The sequence below is a fragment of the Triticum dicoccoides genome, chromosome 3A (assembly GCF_002162155.2).
Source record: "Triticum dicoccoides isolate Atlit2015 ecotype Zavitan chromosome 3A, WEW_v2.0, whole genome shotgun sequence".
Lineage (NCBI taxonomy): Eukaryota > Viridiplantae > Streptophyta > Magnoliopsida > Poales > Poaceae > Triticum > Triticum dicoccoides.
In genome coordinates, this window is record NC_041384.1 from 84,285,519 (window position 1) to 84,300,659 (window position 15,141).

The following is a 15,141-nucleotide window of genomic DNA, read 5'->3' on the forward strand; positions in this document are numbered from 1 at the left end:
TAGCAGTGGCATGTGTAGCGTAGTACCCGCCAATAAAAGGCTTTTCTAGTGGCGGGTGTTTTGTGGTGCCATCCGCTGCTACTTTTTGGCACATTTTTTGTAATTGTCAGGTTTTATTGGTTTAGGGGTAGAGTTTTGTTCACATTTCTGTGTGGCGTTGAAGTTATTTCATAAGTCGAGTCAAGTGAAACTTTACCCACTTTTGGGTTGATTTACTATTTTTAAAGCATTAAATGAATTCTTACCTATTAAGATGAGCTAAATGATTTGTTATTAAATAAAAGATGTAAAAAAACATTGAAAATGATATGGTGTCATTATATGACCCATGTAGGGTGTGGTAAAATTTTGAGAGAGTTACGGGAAAATGTTGATGCACTTCGCATAGAAACTAAAGAGTCTCTGGGGAAGTATCAGGGTTTCGAAAGAAAATTGTCGGGGTTTTGAACTGAAACTTATTTTGTCATCATTTCCCTTTTGTAACTTTTTCCTATGTTGAATATACACGATTGCAAGTTTCATTGTCAAATCTGGGACCATTCTAGGTTAATATGGTGTATTTAGGTCATTTAATGGACATAAATCACAATTGAACTTCATGTACATTAAAAAGGCCCAAATATTTGTGAAAATACCAGTTAAGATCATAAGAAAAATAAAAACACTACTTTATAAAAAAAATACAGGGAACTAAACAAAATATCTACATGTTTCAGCAGTGGCGGGCAAGGGTAGGCGCCCGCCACCTCCGACCACAACTAAAGGGGGCCAAATCGTTGGCTATTGGCAATGTCGGGCAAATAACTGGGACATCTGTTGCTGATCTAACTATCAGTGGCGGGCAGTCGTATGACACCCATTAGTGGCATTGTTTGCCCACGGCTAACCTAGCCCCAGAAAGTTAGTGGTGGGTTAGAATGTGTACCCGTAACTGGTAACAAAATACCACCACCCGACATCTTTCAATAATGCTACACGCACGAATAGCTTACATGGTTTTACTAAGAGGCTTAATTTTTCACCTTATGATTGGTTAATAGGTGAGGGATCCAGCCCACCCCATGAAATTTGAAGGTGCAAGTTTGTGATTGGTTATTAGATGAAAATAGCCTATAAAATTCCGTATTTGTTCGTGCGTCTAGAATTTTTGGACATCTTCTCTAACCTGCCAATGTCATTTGGCCAAAATAGCAGTGGCGGGCCCTCGGCCTGGCTGCAAGTAATGTGAGTCCATCAATAAACATTTTTCTAGTCGTGGATGCCCATGACACGACGCTCAACTAGTTGCCGCCATTCCACACCGTGGTGAACCTACCTTCAATGTCCACCATGATTCAAGGATGTTGTCCTGGCGTCCTCCTAGTGAATGATCTTGCCAAGAACAGTCTTGCTATACTTGTTCGGCCTCGACATCCTCCACGGGAAACACACATGATCTAGCCAACGACGAAGGGACGCAAATGTCATTTCGCCCGATGCCAATAGGGAGTCGCTGGTGCTATCCTGCCTCATCAACACAGAGTCCGCTGCCCGCACACCGATCATCGGAAGTAAAGTCGCTAAGACTACCCATAGTGGGAGTAATTTAGACTAGTAACATGCACATATTAGTAGTTTATGTTGTTACCTCTATAATGAGGAGTAACATATGTATGGTGTCATGCAACACTTCGTTTATTACGTTGTGGACTTATCATGTCTTGGTATGTGAGATGTTACTCATAGTGTGAGTAACATACTATGTTACCACATGCCTTGTTTTCCTTATTAATTACTTGTCATACTATGTTACCACATATATGTGTGACGTTACCACTTACTCCCTCTGTTTTTTAGTCTGCATATAAAATTTGGTCAAAATCAAACTTTGTAAAGTTTGACCAACTTTGTTGGACAAAATATCAACATCTACAATACTAAAGTTATATGGTATGACAGTTAATTTTATGATGCATCTATCAATTTTGATTTCATATTATGAATCTTGATTTTTTTTCTATAAACTTTGTCAAAATTGACTAAGTTTAACTTTGACCAAATTTTATATGCAGACTAATAAGAAACGGAGGAAATATGTTACTCCCACTATGGATAGTCTATAGCCATGAACATCGATAATTTGATTGTCAGGCCAAGCTATTATTTGGAATTTATAAAACTACGGTAATTAATGGGCATAGCCGTCCCTGCATTTACTGAACAAAGCCACCACCACATTTACTGAAGAAAGCCGCCTGGTGAGAAGGCCTTGTTTTTACGATAATTCATCTTGGAGCCCGGGCTCAGTTGCTCCCGGTCAGAAAAAAAATCAAAAAAATACTAGAAAAATTCAAAAAAAATCCATTTTTTTGTGTGGTAGATAATTTGATGCGTGAGGCCCGCTCCAAATTTCAATTCATTTGGATATCTGAGTAGGTCTCGGCAAAAAAGACAAATCGGGTCAAAACAGCTCATGAACAGTAAACTTTTTTACAGACCCCGATTTTGTCTTTTTTGCACAGACTTGCTCAAATGTCCAAACGAGTTGAATTTTTCAGCGAACCTCACGCATCTAATTATCTATCACACACAAAAAATTTGGAATTTTTTGAATTTTTTTGTATTTGTTTTGATTTTTTCCGTGAGCAGGGGTGCAGCTGAGCCCGGGTGCAGATTCACCGCACTCTTGTTTTTAAGCCATCACCACATTTACTGAAGAAAGCCGCCTGGTGAGAGGGCCTTGTTTTTTTTTAAAAAGTGTAAGGCTAGTCATAGTGGGAGTAACTTAGCAAGTAACATAGCGCACTTCGAGAAATTTTTGCTTATGTGGCATGTAGTTAATGAGAAGTGGTAACATAATATGTTACTATAATATATCGTTTTTCAAGACAAGATGAGTCTACAAGCTAATTAATGAAGTCCTCTATGACACTACTACTATGTTACTTTGCACTATGAAGGTAATAATTTAGACTAGTGTCATACTCCCTCCGTCCATGAATAAGTGTACTTCTAGATTTTGTCTTAAGTCAAAGTTTTAAATTTATAGGGAAAAGTAGCAGCATTTATGACGCTAAATTAGTATCACTAGATTCGTTTTGAATTGTAATTTCATAATATATCAATTTTATGTCATATATGTTACTACTTTTTTTGTATATATTTGGTCAAAATTTTAAAATTTTGACTTAGAACAAAAGCTAGAGGTACACTTATTCGCGGACGGAGAAAGTATGCATGACACTAGTATAAGTTACTCTCCACTATGACCAGCCTAAGGCTGCTCATGAGAGGAGTATTAAACAGGTCCCCTCCATCAAAACGCATGGACCAAGGCAAGAATCTGACTCTAATGAGACACGATTTCCTAGCAATGCACGCAGGTAGTTATTGCATGAAACACTTTGATTTCCACCCCTAATTTCACTCGCATGCGTGCAGGGAGATGTACGTAGTCCTGAGAAATTAGGCCCTTCTCAGTGCTCCACTTTGTACAGGTGTTAAGTTTGTCATGTAGGCAAAAAATCTGATATGACAATGTCATAAAGAGAAGAGACGTGAGTTTGATGATTCCAGAAAGAACCAACGGCAAGCACGTGAACCTAGGCAAAAACAATTAAATGACATAAATCCATCAATGCATGAAATACTTTAGAGGTTGTTTGGATATATTTTAGTTCCATGACTAAAAATAGTGGGACTAAAACTTGCTAGCCTTATCCATGTTTGGATCCAAATACTAGAAAGACTAAATTCAAGTTAATGAGCATTTATTATCCTCCAAACCCTCCAATCCAGAACTTGCCTGTGTTAAAGAAGAGGAGTTAAATGAGCAGAGAGAGGACTAATCCACATTTTAGTAGGGGTACCCCTGACTAAATTTTTTTAGTCTTAAGACTAGTTTTAGCCCCTCTTTAGTAAGGGGTGCTTGGAACTTTAGCCTCTTAAAGAGACTATTTTTAGTCAGACTAAAATAAGTCCCTTGAATCCAAGCACCATCTAAATTATTAAAGCATTAAATAAGAGGAACTTAGCACCAACAAATGAAGCACTTATGCATTATGAACATTACTAGTTGCTAAACTTTTTACTAGCACCTTATCTAAGCATCTATGCATTGAAAATGGCCTTAGCACTTTCTCATTCCTGTGGACAACATCATCCAATCAACGAGCTGTCTACCCATGAATTGGTCCACATCTGTTTACTAAAGGATGGAGATTAAGGCTGCTCCCAATGGACCTGTGCTTAGATGGGATGCTAAGCATATTAAATAGCTTAGCAACTAGACTCCCCAATGCATAGGTGCTTAGCTTCTTGTAGCTAGCTCCCTTCATTTAATGATTTAGCTACTAAACTCTCTCATGCATTGTTGAGTTTGCTTCATTTAGATATTTTGCCTAGTTTCGCACGCTTGGCATTGGTTCTTCCTAGGCTCATCAAACCCATCTCTCTTTTCTCTTAATTACCTTGCCACATCAGATTTTTCGTCTACATGGCATGCTTAGCACCCGTACAAGATGGAGCATTGGGAGGGGCCTAAAAGAGAAATTAATTGTGTGTTGGGAGACGTACAAGCATGGGGTGTCTGATCGAGGCAGAGGTAATACTGACCTACACTGACTGCCCGACCTGTAAAGCAGGACCGAGGTAATACACCTCTTATTTTTTTTCAAACAAGGCCTTCTCACTAGGCGGCTTTCTTCAGTAAATGTAGTGACGGCTATGCCCATTATTTATCGTACTTTTATAACTTTCGAAAAATACCTTGGTCTGGCAATCAAATATCGATGTTCATAGCCAACATGGTTTATGAAGATTCCTTTCGTATTTTATGACTTTAATTAATCTATTGAGAACAGCGACGGCTACGCCCATTTGTATGGTTTAATCACAGGATGCATGTGCCATGGGTTCTAATAAATTCTGACTTCCTTCCATATGTTACTCACCCATTGGCTGTTGATATGTGGAAGGTTGAACAGGTCTAAGGCTAGCCACAGTGGGGGTAACTTACGTAGTAGTAACTTAACGCATCTTAAGACAATTTTGCTTATGTGGCAAATATTTAATAAGGAAAGAGGTGCTTGTGGTACTACACAGCGCTTCCTAAGGCAAAATGAGTGTATGAGCTAATAAATGACACTAGTATTACTATGTTACTTTGCACTATAAAGATAGTAACTTAGACTTGTGTCATATGCATGGCACTAGTATAAGTTACTTCCCACTATGACCAGTCTAAAAGTGTACTTATAGTAAGTCAAAGCGGAGTTTCTAAACTTTCTGGCTGGTGTTTGCCCAACCGTGATCTAAGCATACAAATCTGTGTATGTTTCTTAATAGTTGCAATAGTCCTATTATGTGTCAAATTTGATGGTGGTGGGAGGCAGATCTACCAATGCGTAGATGCACCATTTCTCTTCGTCAACATACGAACAGACGACACCACAACGGTTCCACACAAGTTCTACAAATCACAATAGTCTACAGTCGCACCAAGTTAAATTAATGTGTTTTTCCTCCAAAAAATATTACATCAATGTTTTTAATCAAGCCTCATATAAACTTCACAAAGCTCCACATTAATTACTCAAAAGATCTCGAGTACACACATAAGTCTTGAAACAGGCTTTCACCCAAGCCTAATCCATACAAAGTGGTGAGAAAATCTCCATACAAGGAGCTCAAAAGGGAAAAACGACATCCGAGATATAAGCGGAAACGCCCGAGCATAAAAGTTGTAGGCCCTGCACCTAACAAAAAGCGACCTAAAATACTAGACAGGGACAAAACATCGCCACTTTGGAAAACCATCAAACCCTGTTGCACCGAACACACCAAGCTATTGTTGGGGAACGTAGTAATTTCGAAAATTTTCCTACGCACATGCAAGATCATGGTGATACATAGCAACGAGAGGGGAGAGTGTGATCTACGTACCCTTGTAGATCGACAACGGAAGCGTTAGCACAACATGGTTGATGTAGTCATACGTCTTCACGGCCCGACCGATCAAGCACCGAAACTACGGCACCTCTGAGTTCTAGCACACGTTCAGCTCGATGACGATCCCCAGACTCCGATCCAGCAAAGTGTCGGGGAAGAGTTCCGTCAGCACGACGGCGTGGTGACGATCTTGATGTACTACCGTCGTAGGGCTTCGCCTAAGCACCGCTACAATATTATCGAGGACTATGGTGGAAGGGGGCACCGCACACGGCTAAGAATATGATCACGTGGATCAACTTGTGTGTCTAGGGGTGCTCCCTGCCTCCGTATATAAAGGATCAAAGGGGGGGGGTGCGGCCGGCTAGGAGAGGGCGCGCCAGGAGGAGTCCTACTCCTTCTGGGAGTAGGATTCCCCCCCTTTCCTAGTTGGAATAGGATTCGGGAGGGGGGAAAGAGGAGAGAGAGAAGGAAGGGGGGCGCCGGCCCCCTCTCCTTGTCCTATTCGGACTAGGGGGGGGGGGAGGGGCGCGCGGCCTAGCCCTGGCCACCTCTCATCTCTTCCACTAAAGCCCACTAAGGCCCATATACCTCCCGGGGGGTTCCGGTAACCTCCCGGTACTCCGGTAAAATCCCGATTTCATCCGGAACACTTCCGATATCCAAATATAGGCTTCCAATATACCAATCTTTATGTCTCGACCATTTCGAGACTCCTCGTCATGTCCGTGATCACATCGGGGACTCCAAACAAACTTCGGTATATCAAAATGCATAAACTCATAATATAACTATCATCAAAACCTTAAGCGTGCGGACCCTACGGGTTCAAGAACAATGTAGACATGACCGAGACACGTCTCCGGTCAATAATCAATAGCGGAACCTGGATGCTCATATTGGCTCCTACATATTCTACGAAGATCTTTTATCGGTCAGACCGCATAACAACATACGTTGTTCCCTTTGTCATCGGTATGTTACTTTCCCGAGATTCGATCGTCGGTATCTCAATACCTAGTTCAATCTCGTTACCGACAAGTCTCTTTACTCGTTCCGTAATACATAATCTCACAACTAACTCATTAGTTGCAATGCTTGCAAGGCTTATGTGATGTGCATTACCGAGAGGGCCCAGAGATACCTCTCCGACAATCGGAGTGACAAATCCTAATCTCGAAATACGCCAACCCAACATGTACCTTTGGAGACACATGTAGAGCACCTTTATAATCACCCAGTTACGTTGTGACGTTTGGTAGCACACAAAGTGTTCCTCCGGCAAACGGGAGTTGCATAATCTCATAGTCATAGGAACATGTATAAGTCATGAAGAAAGCAATAGCAACATACTAAACGATCGGGTGCTAAGCTAATGGAATGGGTCATGTCAATTAGATCATTCACCTAATGACGTGATCCTGTTAATCAAATAACAACTCTTTGTCCATGGTTAGGAAACATAACCATCTTTGATTAATGAGCTAGTCTAGTAGAGGCATACTAGTGACACTCTGTTTGTCTATGTATTCACACATGTATTATGTTTCCGGTTAATACAATTCTAGCATGAGTAATAAACATTTATCATGATATAAGGAAATAAATAATAACTTTATTATTGCCTCTAGGGCATATTTCCTTCAGTCTCCCACTTGCACTAGAGTCAATAATCTAGATTACACAGTAATGATTCTAACACCCATGGAGCCTTGGTGTTGATCATGTTTTGCTCATGGAAGAGGCTTAGTCAACGGGTCTGCTACATTCAGATCCGTATGTATCTTGCAAATCTCTATGTCTCCCACCTGGACTAGATCCCGGATGGAATTGAAGCATCTCTTGATGTGCTTGGTTCTCTTGTGAAATCTAGATTCCTTTGCCAAGGCAATTGCACCAGTATTGTCACAAAAGATTTTCATTGTACCCGATGCACTAGGTATGACACCTAGATCGGATATGAACTCCTTCATCCAGACTCCTTCATTCGCTGCTTCCGAAGCAGCTATGTATTCCGCTTCACACGTAGATCCCGCCACGACGCTTTGTTTAGAACTGCACCAACTGACAGCTCCACCATTTAATGTAAATACGTATCCGGTTTGTGATTTAGAATCGTCCGGATTAGTGTCAAAGCTCGCATCGACGTAACCAGTTACAATTAGCTCTTTGTCACCTCCATAAACGAGAAACATATCCTTAGTCCTTTTCTGGTATTTCAGGATGTTCTTGACCGCTGTCTAGTGATCCACTCCTGGATTACTTTGGTACCTCCCTGCTAGACTTATAGCAAGGCACACATCAGGTCTGGTACACAGCATTGCATACATGATAGAGCCTATGGCTGAAGCATAGGGAACATCTTTCATTTTCTCTCTATCTTTTGCAGTGGTCGGGCATTGAGTCTGACTCAACTTCACACCTTGTAACACGGGCAAGAACCCTTTCTTTGCTTGATCCATTTTGAAGTTTTTCAAAACTTTGTCAAGGTATGTGCTTTGTGAAAGTCCAATTAAGCTTCTTGATCTATCTTTATAGATCTTTATGCCTAATATGTCAGCAGCTTCACCGAGGTCTTTCATTGAAAAACTCTTATTCAAGTATCCCTTTATGCTATCCAGAAATTCTATATCATTTCCAATTAGTAATATGTCATCCACATATAATATCAGAAATGCTACAGAGCTCCCACTCACTTTCTTGTAAATACAGGCTTCTCCAAAAGTCTGTATAAAACCAAATGCTTTGATCACACTATCAAAGCGTTTATTCCAACTCCGAGAGGCTTGCACCAGTCCATAAATGGATCGTTGGAGCTTGCACACTTTGTTAGCTCCCTTTGGATCGATAAAACCTTCTGGTTGCATCATATACAACTCTTCTTTCAGAAATCCATTCAGGAATGCAGTTTTGACATCCATCTGCCAAATTTCATAATCATAAAATGTGGCAATTGCTAACATGATTTGGAAAGACTTAAGCATCGCTACGGGTGAGAAGGTCTCATCGTAGTCAATCCCTTGAACTTGCCGAAAACCTTTTGCGACAAGTCGAGCTTTGTAGACAGTAATATTACCGTCAGCGCCAATCTTCTTCTTGAAGATCCATTTATTCTCAATTGCTTGCCGATCATTGGACAAGTCAACCAAAGTCCATACTTTGTTCTCATACATGGATCGCATCTCAGATTTCATGGCTTCAAGCCATATTGCAGAATCTGGGCTCACCATCGCTTCTTCATAGTTCGTAGGTTCATCATGATCTAGTAGCATGACTTCCAGAACAGGATTACAGTACCACTCTGGCGCGGATCTCACTCTGGTTGATCTACGAGGTTCAGTAGTATCTTGTTCTGAAGTTTCATGATCATTATCATTAGCTTCCTCACTAATTGGTGTAGGTGTCACAGAAACAGGTTTCTGTGATGTACTACTTTCCAATAAGGGAGTAGGTACAGTTACCTCGTCAAGTTCTATTTTCCTCCCACTCACTTCTTTGGAGAAAAACTCCTTCTCCAGAAAGTTTCCGAATTTAGCAACAAAAGTCTTGCCTTCGGATCTATGATAGAAGGTGTATCCAATAGTTTCCTTTGGATATCCTATGAGGACACATTTCTCCGATTTGGGTTCGAGCTTATCAGGTTGAAGCTTTTTCACATAAGCATCACAGCCCCAAACTTTCAGAAACGACAACTTTGGTTTCTTGCCAAACCATAGTTCATAAGGCGTCGTCTCAACGGATTTTGATGGTGCCCTATTTAACGTGAATGCGGCCGTCTCTAGAGCGTGTCCCCAAAATGATAGCGGTAAATCAGTAAGAGACATCATAGATCGTACCATATCTAGTAAAGTATGATTACGACGTTCGGACACACCATTACGCTGTGGTGTTCCGGGTGGCGTGAGTTGCGAAACTATTCTACATTGTTTCAAATGTACACCAAACTCGTAACTCAAATATTCTCCTCCACGATCAGATCGTAGGAATTTTATTTTCTTGTTACAATGATTTTCAACTTCACTCTGAAATTCTTTGAACTTTTCAAACGTTTCAGACTTGTGTTTCATTAAGTAGATATACCCATATCTGCTTAAGTCATCTGTGAAGGTGAGAAAATAACGATATCCGCCACGAGCCTCAACATTCATCGGACCACATACATCTGTATGTATGATTTCTAACAAATCTGTTGCTCTCTCCATAGTACCGGAGAACGGTGTTTTTGTCATCTTACCCATAAGGCACGGTTCGCAAGTACCAAGTGATTGATAATCAAGTGGTTCCAAAAGCCCATCAGTATGGAGTTTCTTCATGCGCTTTATACCGATATGACCTAAACGGCAGTGCCACAAATAAGTTGCACTATCATTATCAACTCTGCATCTTTTGGTTTCAACACTATGAATATGTGTGTCACTACTATCGAGATTTAATAAGAATAGACCACTCTTTAAGGGTGCATGACCATAAAAGATATTACTCATGTAAATAGAACCACCATTATTCTCTGATTTAAATGAATAACCGTCTCGCATCAAACAAGATCCAGATATAATGTTCATTCTTAACGCTGGCACCAAATAACAATTATTTAGGTCTAATATTAATCCCGAAGGTAGATGTAGAGGTAGCGTGCCGACTGCGATCACATCGACTTTGGAACCATTTCCCACGCGCATCGTCACCTCGTCCTTAGCCAATCTTCGCTTAATCCGTAGTCCCTGTTTCGAGTTGCAAATATTAGCAATAGAACCAGTATCAAATACCCAGGTGCTACTGCGAGCATTAGTAAGGTACACATCAATAACATGTATATCACATATACCTTTGTTCACCTTGCCATCCTTCTTATCCGCCAAATACTTGAGGCAGTTCTGCTTCCAGTGACCAGTCTGCTTGCAGTAGAAGCACTCAGTTTCAGGCTTAGGTCTAGGTTTGGGTTTCTTCTCTTGAGCAACAACTTGCTTGCTGTTCTTTTTGAAGTTCCCCTTCTTCTTCCCTTTGCCCTTTTTCTTGAAACTAGTGGTCTTGTTGACCATCAACACTTGATGCTCCTTCTTGATTTCTACCTCCGCAACTTTCAACATTGCGAAGAGCTCGGGAATAGTCTTATTCACCCCTTGCATATTATAGTTCATCACAAAGCTCTTGTAGCTTGGTGGCAGTGATTGGAGAATTCTGTCAATGACGCAATCATCTGGAAGATTAACTCCCAATTGAATCAAGTGATTATTATACCCAGACATTTTGAGTATATGCTCACTGACATAACTGTTCTCCTCCATCTTGCAGCTATAGAACTTATTGGAGACTTCATATCTCTCAATCCGGGCATTTGCTTGAAATATTAACTTCAACTCCTGGAACATCTCATATGCTCCATGACGTTCAAAACGTCGCTGAAGTCCCGATTCTAAGCCGTAAAGCATGGCACACTGAACTATCGAGTAGTCATCAGCTTTGCTCTGTCAGACGTTCATAACATCTGGTGTTGCTCCAGCAGCAGGCCTGGCACCCAGCGGTGCTTCCAGGACGTAATTCTTCTGTGCAGCAATGAGGATAATCCTCAAGTTACGGACCCAGTCCGTGTAATTACTACCATCATCTTTCAACTTTGCTTTCTCAAGGAACGCATTAAAATTCAACGAAACAACAGCACGGGCCATCTATCTACAATCAAACATAAATAAGCAAGATACTATCAGGTACTAAGTTCATGATAAATTTAGATTCAATTAATCATATTATTTAAGAACTCCCACTTAGATAGACATCCCTCTAATCCTCTAAGTGATTACGTGATCCAAATCAACCAAACCATGTCCGATCATCACGTGAGATGGAGTAGTTTCATTGGTGAACATCAATATGTTGATCATATCTACTATATGATTCACGCTCGACCTTTCGGTCTCCGTGTTCCGAGGCCATATCTGTATATGCTTGGCTCGTCAAGTATAACCTGAGTATTCCACATGTGCAACTATTTTGCACCCGTTGTATTTGAACGTAGAGCATATCACACCCGATCATCACGTGGTGTCTCAGCACGAAGAACTTTCGCAACGGTGCATACTCAGGGAGAACACTTCTTGATAATTAGTGAGAGATCATCTTATAATGCTACCGTCAATCAAAGCAAGATAAGATGCATAAAAGATAAACATCACATGCAATCAATATAAGTGATATGATATGGCCATCATCATCTTGTGCTTGTGATCTCCATCTTCGAAGCACCGTCGTGATCACCATCGTCACCGGCGCGACACCTTGATCTCCATCGTAGCATCGTTGTCGTCTCGCCAATCTTATGCTTCCACGACTATCGCTACCGCTTAGTGATAAAGTAAAGCATTACAGCGCGATTGCATTGCATACAATAAAGCGACAACCATATGGCTCCTGCCAGTTGCCGATAACTCGGTTACAAAACATGATCATCTCATACAATAAAATTTAGCATCATGTCTTGACCATATCACATCACAACATGCCCTGCAAAAACAAGTTAGACGTCCTCTACTTTGTTGTTGCAAGTTTTACGTGGCTGCTACGGCTTAAGGAAGAACCAATCTTACCTACGCATCAAAACCACAACGATAGTTTGTCAAGTTGGTGCTGTTTTAACCTTCGCAAGGACCGGGCGTAGCCACACTCGGTTCAACTAAAGTTGGAGAAACTGTCACCCGCTAGCCACCTTTGTGCAAAGCACGTCGGGAGAACCGGTCTCGCGTAAGCATATGCGTAATGTCGGTCCGGGCTGCTTCGTCCAACAATACCGCCGAACGAAAGTATCACATGCTGGTAAGCAGTATGACTTATATCGCCCACAACTCACTTGTGTTATACTCGTGCATATAACATCAGCATATAAAACCTAGGCTCGGATGCCACTGTTGGGGAACGTAGTAATTTTGAAAATTTTCCTACGCACACGAAAGATCATGGTGATACATAGCAACGAGAGGGGAGAGTGTGATCTACGTACCCTTCTAGATCGACAACGGAAGCGCTAGCACAACGTGGTTGATGTAGTCGTACGTCTTCACGGCCCAACCGATCAAGCACCGAAACTACGACACCTCCGAGTTCTAGCACACGTTCAGCTCGATGACGATCCCCGGACTCCGATCCAGCAAAGTGTCGGGGAAGAGTTCCGTCAGCACGACGGCGTGGTGACGATCTTGATGTACTACCGTCGTAGGGCTTCGCCTAAGCACCGCTACAATATTATCGAGGACTATGGTGGAAGGGGGCACCGCACACGGCTAAGAATATGATCTCGTGGATCAACTTGTGTGTCTAGGGGTGCTCCCTGCCTCCGTATATAAAGGATCAAAGGGGAGGGTGTGGCCGGCTAGGAGAGGGCGCGCCAGGAGGAGTTCTAATCCCTCCGGGAGTAGGATTCCCCCCCTTTCCTAGTTGGAATAGGATTCGGGAGGGGGGAAAGAGGAGAGAGAGAAGGAAGGGGGGCGCCGGCCCGCTCTCCTTGTCTTATTCGGACTAGGGGGGAGGGGCGCGCGGCCCAGCCCTGGCCACCTCTCCTCTCTTCCACTAAAGCCCACTAAGGCCCATATACCTCCCGGGGGGTTCCGGTAACCTCCCGGTACTCCGGTAAAATCCCGATTTCACCCGGAACACTTCTGGTATCCAAATATAGGCTTCCAATATATCAATCTTTATGTCTCAACCATTTCGAGACTCCTCGTCATGTCCGTGATCACATCCGGGACTCCGAACAAACTTTGGTACATTAAAATGCATAAACTCATAATATAACTATCATCAAAACCTTAAGCGTGCGGACCCTACGGGTTCGAGAACAATGTAGACATGACCAAGACACGTCTCCGGTCAATAACCAATAGCGGAACCTGCATGCTCATATTGGCTTCTACATATTTTACGAAGATCTTTTATCGGTCAGACCGCATAACAACATACGTTGTTCCCTTTGTCATCGGTATGTTACTTTCCCGAGATTCGATCGTCGGTATCTCAATACCTAGTTCAATCTCGTTACCGGCAAGTCTCTTTACTCATTCCGTAATACATCATCTCACAACTAACTCATTAGTTGCAATGCTTGCAAGGCTTATGTGATGTGCATTACTGAGAGGGCCCAGAGATACCTCTCAGATAATCAGAGTGACAAATCCTAATCTTGAAATACGCCAACCCAACATGTACCTTTGGAGACACCTGTAGAGCACCTTTATAATCACCCAGTTATGTTGTGACGTTTGGTAGCACACAAAGTGTTCCTTCGGCAAACGGAAGTTGCATAATCTCATAGTCATAGGAACATGTATAAGTCATGAAGAAAGCAATAGCAACATACTAAACGATCGGGTGCTAAGCTAATGGAATGGGTCATGTCAATCAGATCATTCACCTAATGATGTGATCCCGTTAATCAAATAACAACTCTTTGTCCATGGTTAGGAAACATAACCATCTTTGATTAACGAGATAGTCTAGTAGAGGCATACTAGTGACACTCTGTTTGTCTATGTATTCACACATGTATTATGTTTCCGGTTAATACAATTCTAGCATGAATAATAAACATTTATCATGATATAAGGAAATAAATAATAACTTTATTATTGCCTCTAGGGCATATTTCCTTCAGCTATCACCAGAGAGGGTCGCTTGCCTTCTTGCTCCCGCTGTGGGGCACCGACCCTACCAGCGCATATCGAGGACCGATAATGGTGACAACAAGGACACATGTATGGTAGGAGACCAACTAATCCACAACACACCAGTCAAAGAAGCTTCACGCAAGGGTCAAAGCAAATCTAAAGTTGGCACACTGCAACCAGTAGGTACCCGAGCTCCCCAGTGACACCCCGAAGGGGGTAACGATGCAACATGCACCTACCATCAAGCCTGAAACACTCACGCGAATAGGGGAGACACACTCATGCCCCTAGAGGGAAGAGACAACCGCATGCATCACCATCGCCAGCGTGGAGCTTTCGCTCATAGCCTCATTTGCACACCCGAGCTACCAAACCGAGCCAACCCGAGGGAAGGGTCGCCGTGCTAGCACGGGTCCCCTAAATCTTGACCATGGAGCCGTCATTGTCGAAGCCATAATGACAACAGGATCTCCCAGCGCCCCTCACCTCCTTACCCTCATAGCCATGGAGAATATTGTCGTGTTGCTCGCCGCAAAGCCAACCGCACAGCCACAATAACCGC